Source organism: Plectropomus leopardus, chromosome 8 (genome assembly GCF_008729295.1).
Source record: "Plectropomus leopardus isolate mb chromosome 8, YSFRI_Pleo_2.0, whole genome shotgun sequence".
NCBI lineage: Eukaryota > Metazoa > Chordata > Actinopteri > Perciformes > Serranidae > Plectropomus > Plectropomus leopardus.
The window spans coordinates 21,692,480-21,705,749 of record NC_056470.1 but is presented as its reverse complement, the minus strand read 5'-3'; positions in this window follow the sequence as shown (position 1 = coordinate 21,705,749).

Genomic DNA, 13,270 nt, shown 5'->3' with positions numbered 1-13,270 from the left:
CTCAAACCTCTCCTATGTGCCATACTCGAACTCCCAGTTAGGATTCCTTCAGAGCAGAATTATCCGCAGAGGTCTTTTCCAATCCAAAACAAACAAAACCAACTGATTTAAAGTGGTGAAAACACTGAATAAAGCAGATTCACATCAAAAAAATAAATGTTTCTCTAATGCTGATAGACACACGGCAGACAGATGGCTGGTTCAGCACCTGCTAATGTGTGCCCATTTTTTTCTATGTTAACTTAATGTGCACTCACTGTATTTCTCTGATAACTAATGATCCAGTTGTTGAGGAGATTTTTACCTTGAGCCAAATTTACAGCAGAGCACTTTTCCTCTCCAAAACAGACGAAAGTGATTTAAACAAAAAAAATAAAGAATAAAAAGTTCTGTTTTTTCCAATGCTGTTCGGCTTATCATAAAGGGGCTGCTAACTACAGTGTCCGACACATAAAAACAAAAAAGCTTATGGCCCTATATAGACCCAGTGTTCAGTTTGTCCGTTCTGGCAACTCATTGCAGTGCAATATATCGCACTCTGTGGATGAGGACCTGGTGGTATAGACGGCTCACTCTAAGCTAAAAACAAGACAAGACAAGACAATTCTTATTTTCAGGTGATAATACACTTAACATACTTATAACACTACATTTCAGATAATATATCTCCCTAATTCCTACACACTAGACCTTTAAGAGGATAAATAAACCTTTAGCAAATTTAGAAGGTAGCTGAAACAGCCTGCTGAATAATAAATAGGAACTGAAATCACCTGAATAAGTCTCTCTTCATAAGTCTAAATATGTCAAAGTCTGTCAAACAAAAATTGGATGTGATCCATAAAAGCACTTAAAGTATTGAGAGAGAAAAAGAAATATCAAAACATTAAAAGTCTATTATATAATAAGTAACTATGAGTTGAGAGAAAAAAAAAACCTCAATGCTGCCTTCATACAATTCCACCACCTCGTGAACGTTTTATATTCATGACTTTCTTGACAGAAGGTATTTAGAGCACTTCAATATTTCGATGTGAGCTTCAGTCATTATGCCACTGGGGTTCCTACTCATTTCATGAGCAGCATGTGCTAATTAGTCCATAGATTGTGGAGTGGCAGATTATAATGTCCAGGAAGCTAGACCAGTCCTCAGAGCAATTAGAATACATAAAAAGGTTAATGTGTGGTCATGCTGGGGACAGTATCCTGTAACCTACAGGCAAGGCTTGTGTGTCCAACCCTAAGGGACATCGGACAGACGTATCCTTGAAACGTCTCATGGGATCTCATTAGTCATATTGATAAGGAGGAAACAGAGCTGAACTCAAGAAGGAAATCATATCATGCTGTCCAAGTCAGTGGAGTAATTATTGTTGGCAGTGGCTCCATACTGTATCTCACCATGAGTGGACTGTAATGAATGCTTTGCCTCTTTGGAAGGCATGAAAGATTTTTTTTTTAAATTGCACTTCGGATAATTTTTTTAAAAAAAAAACAGTTAGTGAGATTGCTAACACTGTTTTCAAGGTTATCTAGAGTTAAATAAAGAACATGTCATTGCCTGAATGGTAACCAATCTGCAAGTAGTGTACAGCTGACTTTAAATGCATGCAGAGGCCAGTTCTTTAAGTATTATTTTTGTTTTTCTTAAGCATGCGGTGCAAAATGCTAAATATGTGCAACGAATTGTCCAGAATTGGTGGGTTGATTTTTGTAATAAGAATGTATGACCAGTAGGGGGAGTCTCAATCCACAGTATTATTCCATGAAAATTAATAATCCCACATGGCAGTGGATGACAAGGCTACAGTATTTACTTTTTATTTCCCAGTTGTATTCAATGTAACTCCTCCACTGTGCATTATCATATGAAATTCCACTGGTTGAAATGCATGTAATAATGGAAAAAAGGAACTTTAATTATTTATACCCATTTTAGGTCCTGTTGAGATCAACATCTCTCTTTTACAAGAGACCTGGCAAAGAAAGCATCATAAAATAAATAAGTGAATAAATAAAAGAAATAATTATACATTTTAGTGCTTTTCACAACACTCAAAGACCCTTAACAGAAACAAAACAATGTCATTTAAATACTGTAAAGAAAAAATAAAAGTAAATAAATAAAATACCACTACTAATAACCACCACTAAACCACACATCGAACACATTTGTACCACATTTTGAACGCACTGGCTTAAAAGAGCTCCAAGAGAGGGGAGAGTGGTGTTGGTTTGGACAGGGGGACGGTTGAGACAATCCCTTTTTATCAAGTTAGAAAGCAACTATGTCTGTACATTTCAACGTGCCCATACTCAGCAACTAACTCTTCACTTTCAACCTCAAAGTGGAACCCTTCTGACTTTGTTTTTTTCATTTGTTGTTGTTTTCTTAACAAACTCAATAGCCTACATAGCACTATAAAAGTGTAGCTATAGTAACCACATCGGGCTGATAGGTGAAGCTGAAATGAAGAAATTCCATATCTCAGTAATTTTTAGAAAGGAAAAAAAAGTTATACTTCTCACAAAGAATTGTGTTAACAAGTGGCACTGTAAATATAAAGTGTTCAAATTTAGGAGGCTTTTTTTTAATCTAAATGATATTTTTTAGCCCAGATCAAAATGTCCCAACCAAACCTACCTACTGTCCAAACTGCCTCAAGGAGGAAGAATCTTGGGAAAATGGACTCCTCATACATTTTTTCAAAATATTTCCCTTTCAAATTGGGGTAGGACTCTAAAAACATTGATAAAAAATTAGCAGACATCTGCATCTGCTTAGAGATTAAATTATTTTCTTTCCTGTGTCTGAGTAATAGGTTATTTCATGTCAATAAAATGTCCAGTCTTCCCATCAAAATGCTAACAGAGCTCAACCCATAGTTAACTGATACAACCACAGATCAGTCTTCATTCAGTCTTAATTGTACGTATATGAGGGACATCACTATTCTTTGTTTTACACTGTTACCTCCATCAAACCTTTACTATTTATCTTAAAGTGCAGTTCTAATAAGATTGACGGTAATACACATCCAAGTCAAATACTTCACCTATGATTTGTGTACTATACCGTATCACTTTTTACAAACTGTATGTCCACACTCTCATACTAAGTATTTCATTTCCTCTCATTTGTCATTTGTTGTTTCTGTTTAAACACAGACCAATCAGTGCCAAGAGCCCTCAGCAGTATAGATTTGTTATCATTTTTTGGGAATACATGCTGTTTTTCTAACTTTTCCAGTCCCCGAGATCTAAATTATGATGTATTCACTTTCCTTCAGTTGAGCCAAGTCTTCTAAATGTGGATGCAAGAGTGTCACAAATGTAGATTTCATAGCCTGTGTAAAAACATAAAGTGTTTTTTTAGAGATTAGATGGAAGATTAAAAAGCACGCAGTGAGCGAATCCAGCCAGATCCCCTGCCAAACCGCAATGTGTTGGTTGCATAAACGAGAAAATGTAAATACTGCCCTGGTTTGCACAGGTGGTAAATTAATATTTCATGCTGAGAGCTTCAGATTATATACATGTACTTGTATATGCATGCAAATTTCCATGTGTGATGGATTTTACAGTTAAAATCAGGTGTGTGTACTCCAGCAGGAGATTATACTGATTGAGATTCCTTGTATTATAGATAGAAGTAACTCCTCTGTGAAATCAGAAGCAATTGATCACATGAAAGAAACATTTTCAGACTCTCTGTCCTCTGTGGCCCATTGGCACAGTCATTCCACTTATTCCTTGTTGTCTTACATGAATTCACTGCAGTAGTACTGCACTTAACCCTGATAAATATTTGTATTGATGTAGACTGAGGAAAGAAAAACACTGTCCATGTCCCAGCTCTCTGTTCACTGCGGGTGTCGAGCAGAAGGGCTGTGAGGGTCAGCAGAGAACTACAACACATTAATGTACTCTACAGCTACAAAAGCACATGTACAGACTCACAGTGTGGCAGCATGACCTGCAAACATCCAGTCAAAAAATTAAGTTTAAAGTGTTTTTTTTTTTTAGTTTTTTTATGGTCTTCGAAAAAGTAAACAGATAAAAAGGCAGACATCTATATGGCCGATATCTCCAACACTCACAAACTTAAACCAAAATAATCTAGACTTACAAATTGCTCTACAAGTTAGAAGAAACAAGAACTTGCGGTTAGGCATCAAGGTAGAAACATCTTGGTCATACTGAATTGACATTTGCTTCACTTCATTCAGTCTCCATGAATCTCTGACAAATCAGAGATTTGGGCACCGATTAATAGGTCTGAACATCACACTTTAACTGAATGATATTGGTATACATCTATACTTTGTAGGCATTAAACCATCCTATTAGTATTCAAATGACGGTGAGGAACATAGAGGCTACTTAAGTAAATGCATATCTGAGTGGTCGGTCTATATCCGAACAAGCCCTGAGCTGAACTCACCACGTCCACAGACAGATGCAGGGTGTTGTTTGCTTCGTCTAATTTAAGTCCAAAAGGTTGCCATGGGAACTGACTTCAGGTCAGTGATACATTTTTTGCGTGGGATACTGTCGACAGCCACTTCCTCTTGAGGCAGCGGCAAGATTTCAGCACAATGTCTTGTTTGGAGAGTTGTTTGAAACTCTTTTGCTGATGGTAACCTGAAGCTGTCTTAAATAAAAAGAAAGTTGGTGCCAGTGAATTTCATTTAAAAAAAAAAAAAGATAATTCTAATAGAGAAGCTATCCGCCTGGTGCCCTTTGTGTTTAAATTGTTGTCACAATGGTGGTAATTCAATTTGTCTGAAGCCTATGTCTGCCTAGAGTATTTTAAATGTATTTATATAGTCTCCCATACTGATACCTGTTGATGGATCAGTCACCACAAACTCATATTGTGCAGCCAAACTTTGTTTGAATCCACAGGGCTCTACTGAAAATCCCGGCAAAGATCCCAAAGTTTCATAATATACCAAATATATTGAACAAAATTATAAACAATACATTGTTGTTTTTTCTCCCATTTTCATTAGATGAAATTAAAGATATAAGACTTTCTACATATATGCAAAAGGTTTAGTTCTCTAAAATGTTGTTCTTAGATTTGTTTAAATTTGCAAGAGGTGTTGCAAGATATCAAGATGCTTATTAAACAGCACACTCATTATAAAGGTGTGCCTTGGACTGGTCACAATAAAAGGACACTCTAAAATGTGCAGTTTGATCGCACAATACAATGCTCCAGTTGTTGGAGTTTTAAGGGAGTGTGCCATTGGCATGCTGATGCAAGAAGGTCCATCAGTGCTGTTTGTCTGTGAACTGAATCGTGATTTCACTATCATAAGCTGTCTCCAATATTGTTCCAGAAACGACAGTTTAAATTTTTGAGGTTTTTTTTTCAGTACTTGAGTTTGGCCTTGGTCTCAAAACCACTGTTTCAAGGGCTCGGTCTCCTCTCGAACTCAAATTCATTTTTTACTTGGTTCAGTCTTAGACAGAGTGGACTCTAGATTTTATTCCAAGACTATTTCCAGACCACAACTGCGAGGATATCACTAAAATGCACATGCAAGAAAAGAGTGTTGAGTCGAGATGGTCATTTCAGCTCATTAGTGTTTGTTTTCTTTGTGTGTTTTTATGGGAATGTGAATCTTTTATATCAGTCTGAGGAGTGCCTATGGTTTTTGCATTATTCTAGTCTTGACTTAGTCTCGATACATTCTGATCTTGGTCATGACTTGGTGTGGCTTTAGGTGGTCTTGACTACAACACTGATTTTTGTTCAGTGTGACAGGAAACGTGGGTAAAATTATGTACTGGACATCTTGAACATCTCCACTTGATGAAATAGTACAGCCATGTAAATCTCAGACTCTTGGATTTGAATGTTTCTCGAGATAAAGGTAATAAAGAATATATCCTGCCATGCAGCGTAGTGCTACTTAAAACAGAAAGCTGGATATGAAAGTGTTCATGATGTCATTTTGTATTCAGATATCTGAAGCAGTTTTATTAAATGATTAAATTAGACATGGCTGGTACTGAATAAATTGGAGGAGTGTTTATATAAAGACATGACAAAAAACTAGCAAAAGACTAGCAGCTATTTAGAGTCATAAACTGCTTTACAGTAAAACCTCTCACTTTTAGAGCCAAAATGTCAAATCGTGCTTCTGTGATTCACAAAAGTTATAAAGCACTAATGCAAGGGATTTCAAATAACAACTTAGTCATCAACATTAAAATATAATAAAATAAAAGTTTTTTCTTTCTCTTAGTATGCAGAATAATAGAACTGCAGCCTCAAAGAGCAGACAAATAGCAGACCGGTCAAGTTCAGACTCTGTCTCATAGGAAAGGACAGAATTATGCATATTTTTGGGTTGGGTGCTTGGCAGAAGGGATTTAGTCAGTGGAAGATGAAGTATCCCAAAATCCATACTTGAGTAAAAGTACCGATATTATACCAGAAAATGACTTGGGTAAAAGTTAAAGTAACATTTAGAATATTACTTGAGTAAAAGTCTTAACATATCTGATATTTACTGTACTCAAGTATCAAATGTAATTTCATGACATCAAATGAACTTAAAAAGAAACTATTTTGTAATTATTCAACTTGTCTTCTGAGATTAAGGCAACTTTAAAATTTAAGATAGCCCTGTAATTTTTACACTAATGTAAATGCTGGAAATAGAAAAGCAAGCGGTCAAAATTTTTAAATTTAAGAAGTTTATTTTTACTGTACTCAAGTATCAGATGTAATTTCATGACATCAAATGAACTTAAAAAGAAACTATTTTCTAATTATTTAACTTGTCTTCTCTGCTGGAAATAGGAAAGCAAGCAGTCAAAATTTTTAGATTTAAGAAGTTTATTTTTGCAAAATGCATACCACCTTAATAATGGCACCTACACTACACGTGAACAAAAACAAGGTCTTTTTTAAGGGATTTAAGGAACAAAATCCTATTTTTCCTAATACGTAGTAAGTAACTTAAACACTTCTTGGGGAAATGTAGTGAATTAAGGTGACAGTTGACAGAAATATAAAAACTCAAGTACAGATACTCCCAAACTGTAACAAGTATTGTAACAAAGTATTATTACTCTTTTACATTACATCACTGGATTTAATGGTACTGCAACGTAGGCTTTGTGGGGCTAAGACACACTTTTGCCACAGTTTATTTCCAGATGAATGTGTTGGTTACAAGTGTAAGTACCTAGTATATAATCACAGCTATAGATGCTGAGATTTATTTTGTAGCAGAGGATTGCTGAGTGAAAGCCCCGAGAGGATCTGCAGGGGGGCTTGCTGCACAGCCAGGAAGCTGGGATGACCAAAGCAAAACCCCTGTGTTGCTTGATTGCCAGTGGAGCCCTGGAGATTTGGAGCCAGAGATGTGGATTTAAACACAGACAGAGTCTTACAGTAGCCTAAGGGTACAGATTGTATAGCATAAAAGAGCCCCATTACAACACTAAATTGAAAAAACTAGACATGTGCTGGCTAACAGCAGTTTGATGCTTTAGCTACATTTACTGCTTAGGGGACACTGACTGTCACTGCTCATGGATTTTAATTGAAAACATCAAATAATGTAGCATTTTTCCACATAAATTAACATTGTATTATGTATACATGAAATGCTTTTTGAAACTACATATTCAACCTTCAGGGTACATGATCATGAGGTCTGACAAATTAAACGCAGAGGGTCTCTCTCACTGCCTGTATTTTGCAGAAAGATTCATGCTTGGTAAACCTACATAATTTCTCCAGCTGATTAAATCTTCCATTAATCTATTAGTTAACACTTCAGAAAACATTTAAGATACTGCATATGAACAGAAATCTATCTGTTGGCTTCACACTAGAAAAAACACTCTTCAGTGCTGTTTCATTTTGGCATGAATGTAGTGTGAAAAACAGAGATCTGTTTTATGCCCCTTGTTGATGTTGAAATTTGGTCTGTCTTGAGTTTTAATGACACCCAAACCATCCTTCGTGCTTTTATTTCTTCCAGATTGGATTGCCACAATGGTCTTTTAACAGGTATAAATCAGAGGTCAGTTTAATTACTCCAAAGGGTGCAAAATGCAGCAGCAAGACTTTTAACTGGAATCCACAAAAAGGGAACATATTACTCCAATTTTAATGAATGTACACTGGCTGTCCATCTCTTTTAGGATTGATTTTAAGATTTTACTTATTACTTTTAAAGCCCTTCATGGCCTATTCCCTGAATTTATATCTGAACTGCTGTCCCCATACCATCCAGCCTGCAACCTGAGATCCTCAGGCAGAAACCTGTTGACTGTTCCTACCTCTCGCTTAAAGACTAAAGGCGACTGAGCGTTTGCAGTTAGGGCTCCTCAGCTGTGGAATGATCTGCCTGAGGATCTCTGTCTTGCAACATCACTTTCTTCTTTTAAATCACTTTTTAAAATGCATTTTTTTTTAAAAGGCGTTCCTTTAGTCTCTTTTAAACAGATTGTTTTATTAATTATATTGTATTGTATTATACGATACCTGAAATTGCACTTAAGTCTTGCATTGCACTGTTTTGATTTTATTTTCAACCACTGATTTTAAAACATTTTTCTTCTGTTTGTTGTGCTTATGTTTTTTTCTCTTTTGTGTGATTTAAAAATGTTCCTGTGTGTGTTTTGTGATTTTAAGTGTACATAACTTTGTACATTGATTTTGATAAGTGCTCTTTATATAAACTTTGTTATTATTATTTATTATCATATCACACAACACTAAGGTTGCTGGCCTACCACTGCCTCGATCGGTTAATTTGTTTGTGTTTCTGTGTGACTATGATGTTTTAGAGGTTTGTTCGGAGATCCAAAGTCACGCAATAACATGAACAAACCAACCGATCGAGGCAGCAGTAGACCAGCGACTCTAATGTTCTGCAGAGTAAAATTGCTGTTTTTTTGAATGGAGTCTGGTGGCTTTGAAAACAATATAGATGAATATGCAGGCATCAAATTCCTGTCTGTAAGGGCTGTCTACTGTAAGGTAAAGTGGTGAAAATATTCTAAATATAGTGTACATTATATTGATTTTTTTTTTGCTTTTAAGTTGCTACAGTTTTGCTGCTCCCCTCCGTTTAGCAGCAGTACATAGCTTAGCTTCCGAGGCAATACTCCCTCCAGCTTCTCCAAACTGGCAGTGTGCAAACTGACATTTTAGTGTATGTAATATACTGACTACCCCATGCAACAGCTTCAAAAAATCTGAACTATTCCTTTAAAAAGTGGCTAAAATTACCTTTCAAAGTTACAAGATCATTTAGTACCAGAAGCATGTTTAGCATCAACAAGAGGGAAAGTAAAATAATGAAAATGAAAAGAGAGCTTGCTAAAATGAATTAATGACTGACTGGCAGTCTGTCCCACAACTCATTAGCTGTCCCCCAATTGGCTTTGGGAGATTTCTCCAACTCTCACTTCTCATTTGTTTTCTATTGTTCATGCTACGCGGCTATTCGTGCTGAGCCAACCTGACTAACATCATTTAGCTAACAGACAACCCTCAACACACTGCCAAAGTTCTTTTGGCTGGAACTTGTATTTATGAATTTATGTTCAATTAGACTGTGTGCAAATAAAGAAACAATTTATTTGGTCCACATGGCTCACTTAACATAAAAAAGTTCTGCACTGAACCAAATGTTTAGTTGTGTATGAGACAAAAAGGTTACATTTACTGCTGCACACATGTACCATGTTATTGTGAGAGAGGGCTCTCACACACGCTGTGAGGAGACTGCTGAGTGAGACAATAATTTCCCTGGGCTTGAAGGTGACACGATCGTGACATGTGAATGTGTCTTGTCACTTTTCCAATACATCTTACAGGCTGTAATGTGTGTAACTGTGAGTGTGTTTGCACATGTGTTCATGTGTGTGGGCATGTGTGTCCACTAGATAAACTGATGTACACTGGAGAGAAAGAACATGGAGTGGATGTGAGTGGGTTAAATTGACTACTCAGCAGAAAGAGCCATAAAGTCAATAGTGGCAATGCGAGCAATCAATACCACACAGTACAGACCGATGATTAACGTTTTGGTGGTAATTAGACGATAGGATTAAGAGGCTTACGGCTGCTTACCACACTGACATGTCATTGAACGTCCGTCTATATGGAACATCAATAGGAGAACTGGGCGTATTGTGTAGGCCTACTGGATTGAAACACATATACCTCACCTCGAATCGCTTATGCTATCCATAACGACTGTCATATAGAAAGGGAACCGCTATGCTTGAGTAAAGCTAAAATATCCTGGATATAGGTGCTGCCATCTTGCCCAGATGAAGTCATTCAGAGCAGGAGTCTGCGCAGTAGCAATACCCGTGGTTGGGTCTTAAAACAGCCATCCAACCAATCACGAACAGCTCCAGCACATAGATTGGTTGTCACAGCTGTCAATCATCCCCTTTTTATAAAACTGAATAACTCATTAAAACCGAATTAAGACCTTATTGCTAAAACGATCACTTGAACAAACATCAGGGTAATGACAACTAATTTCAGTGACAGAAACCATCTTTAGGAATAATTTATTTGACATGTACATTGAGTTTTTTAGTTTGGCCTATGTCCCATTCACTAAGGGGCAGGCTTTATGACCTATACTGGAGCAAGACACCAGGGGGCGATCAAGATTGAAATGTTACACTTCAGAGACACTGTCTTGTTGTCCATCTTAACAGACAGTCTATAGGTGGGACAAATGCACATGTTCTAAATATTGGGTGGGGGTCCCCTCTGGACCAAAGTGGTGGACTTACACCAACATTGCCATTCCTGCAAACCCTATCCTATCTTCCAGCCAGCTTAAGAATCAACATTTAGAGCCATGTTAACAAAAAAGTTTTAGAGGTCGAGTGTGGAGAATTTGATGGCTTTTATTGGGGAAGTGACCAAGAGGCCTCCCTGGCTGCTGTCCAAGGTGCTGATCTGACTTTGAGTCCAAGGCCACATTCAGCAGCACCTTTTACTGTCACCTTACTATCTGTTAGTTAATCATAGACTGCACCTGTTTTCTATGAACAATTTCTGTGAAATTAATCAGGGTGTTGCAGAGTAATTTGTCTCTCTTTGTACTAGAGTTTGTAGACTTTCTTTGTTCATTACTGCATGCTTTTCTGGTCTCTGCACTTAAGTCTGATTTCTGCAATGTGATTAAAAAAATACAGAATAGCTAGAGGCAAGAAAAAAACTTTCTTTGTGCCTTAAGATATTGTTACTGTTGCACTTTGTGCTCCTTTATGAAAAAACACAAATCTATTTTTTTTTTTTTTTTTTGGCCACAGCTTATATATACCCATAAGTTATATTTACATCTATATAGATATATTTGAAAATTGATATTTTCCTCTATGTTTTGGCCTCATGCCAAAACACAAGAAGAGTTTTACTTCACTAAATGAAGATTTTTCCAAATGCCTTCTAAGGTTCAGACTTTTCAAAACTGCATGTGTATCCTTGTGGACATGCAAAACAGAGCATTTGGGAAACAACATCATCTCCTCAGTTCACATATGCCCATTGTTGCTTTATGTGATAAGCGTGTGTCAGGAACAATATTAACTGTGGTAGATGACTGGTTTGGTTAAGTTTTGTTTGCACTGCTACATCTAATGACTACTTCACATCTCAAAAGCCCAGTGAGTAGGATTTATTGGCATCTGTTGGTGAGGTTGCAAAACAGAAATCTCTCCTGTGTGCCAAGCATGTAGAAGAATTACACTGGCCGACATGAAACGTGAATGGCCAAATCTGTTGTTTGTTCTGGGCTACTTTAGATACAAGACTGCGTGGAAGAGGATTGGCTCTGTACGTAGATATAAAAATCTTATTATAAAGAACAAAACAACAAGGTTTTTTTATTTTCTGGTGATCATAAACTAATGAAAACCCAGTAATGATTAATATATTCAATTCCTGTCTTTATATCACTTTAAAGCCTACACACTGGACTTGTTAAGACACATTAGCTTTCTAAAACTAGCCATGGTTCATTTTATCTGGTCAGTTGCTGTTTATTCGTTTCTCCACAGGAAAAGAGCAGCGGCACCATTAACCTATTATGCAATGCTCACTTTGAATGGCAGAATGTTATAGAAACAGACCTTATTGTGCCTCTTATATGCCAAGGAGTGAGGTCTGCTTAATTAATTACGCATCAGAAATGCTCAAACGACATCTTTGTTTGATGTTGTGTTGTGTTGTGTGTGTTGTTAAACCACAGAGTACTTAAAGCAATTTTGCTTTTCTTTTCTTTGCCTTTTACTTGTAGGAAAAAAAAAATAAAATTGAGAGGAAAATGGGGTGACGTGCTGAATCTTGTGGCTTAACAAACAGCTCTTTCTAACATCCATCACCAAGTCGGGTTTTTAAATTTTCCATTTGTATCATTTGTATAATCTGGCACTTCATTCGATTTTAAAGTACAAAAACAGATACCTGGGAGAAATCAATTTCTTTTTATTTTGTGGATTAGAAAATGGTCGGTGGGCCACCTGGCACCCTACTGAGGACCAGGGGCAGTAAGTTGAGTATGCCTGCTTTAGACTCCAATAAACACACCTCATTAATTAATGTGACTGACTGATTCAGCTACAAGTATTGTGCAAAGTAACAACTGTTGAGTGAGTAATTTCATCCAAGCAGCCTTATTTTAAATTCTCACACTGATATATTTTAAGTCAGTTTAATCAATTACTGGTATGGGCATGCTGTGCTTTAGAGTTTGCTTCTTGTATAAGGAACCATTTGCTGTTTTTTTTTCCCCATGTCTATTATTTCTAGTATGTAGTTATAGGCTCAGTGGTGAGACACATAGAGACAGATAACAAAGAGACTGAGTCATTAAATATCTGCTTTAATCAAATATCACTCACTCAAATAGAAATTAATAACAATATTGATCATTAATTGAGATAGAGATGCAATATTTATTGAAAAGAATATGGTGTTTTCATGAAATTTATATGAAAGTTAGACACATTCTCCACCCGCAGCATCATAGTGGTTAGAAACAATAGAGCCTAAATGACAGAATGAATGACAGCCTTTATCTTTAAAGACCAGCATCCACCAACTGATTGGTTGAAAGAAGATGATACTTGACTGATCAAATTAAATGGCAGAGATGATGGAAATATACAAATAAAGATAGAAAACAACAGAAGTGGGAAGGAAAGGGTAGGAATAAAACAACAAAGAAATTGAAAAATTGAAAATTGCTCATAAAGCACA